Consider the following 1,152-nt stretch of genomic DNA (forward strand, 5'->3'; position numbering starts at 1 on the left):
TTTCAGGTAACCGCCAGTGCTGAAAAAATGATGGTGTCCATGTTCTGGGACAGCGAGGGCGTAATCCTTACCCATTGCGTTCCAAAGGGCACTACGGTATCAGGTGCATCCTACGAAAATGTTTTGAAGAACAAATTCCTTCCTGCACTGCAACAAAAACGTCCGGGAAGGGCTGCGCGTGTGTTGTTTCACCAAGACAATGCACCCGCACATCGAGCTAACGTTACGCAACAGTTTCTTCGTGATAACTTTGAAGTGATTCCTCATGCTCCCTACTCACCTGACCTGGCTCCTAGTGACTTTTGGCTTTTTCCAACAATGAAAGACACTCTCCGTGGCCGCACATTCACCAGCCGTGCTGCTATTGCCTCAGCGATTTTCCAGTGGTCAAAACAGACTCCTAAAGAAGCCTTCGCCGCTGCCATGGGATCATGGCGTCAGCGTTGTGAAAAATGTGTACGTCTGCAGGGCGATTACGTCGAGAAGTAACGCCAGTTTCATCGATTTCGGGTGAGTAGTTAATTAGAAAAAAAATCGGAGGCCTTAGAACTTGAATGCATCTCGTAGAGGCAGCATGGGTCAGTATTTCTGGAGTGAACTTCCAACGACTTCTCCAGTCCACGCCACGTTGAGCTAATGCTCTACACCTATAAAAAGCAAGGTCCGACACGGCATTGGGAGGTATCTGGTGACTTTTGTCGTCTCAGTGTAATATTTGGTTACCTGTGAACTACTGTACCTTGTGGACGCTAGTCAGTTGTTTCGTGACGATGGCCCGATAACACGAAAACTAGTTAGCAATAAAGAAAAATAAGCAGAACAAAAACAGTTTACTTGTTATTCAGCCTCAAATATGAAACTGTCCTACCAAGAAGAGACGGAGAACTATGTAAATTATACTACTGGGAATTAAAATTGCTACACCAAGAAGAAATGCAGATAATAAACGGGTATTCATTGGACAAATATGTTATACTAGAACTGCCATGTGATTACGTTTTCACGCAATTTGGGTGCATAGATGCTGAGAAATCAGTACCCACAACAACCACCTCTGGCCGCAATAACGGCCTTGATACGCCTGGCCGTTGAATCAAAAAGAGCTTGGATGGCGTGTACAGGCACAGCTGCCCATGCAGCTTCAACACGATG

The sequence above is a fragment of the Schistocerca nitens genome, chromosome 12, assembly GCF_023898315.1.
Source record: "Schistocerca nitens isolate TAMUIC-IGC-003100 chromosome 12, iqSchNite1.1, whole genome shotgun sequence".
Classification (NCBI taxonomy): domain Eukaryota; kingdom Metazoa; phylum Arthropoda; class Insecta; order Orthoptera; family Acrididae; genus Schistocerca; species Schistocerca nitens.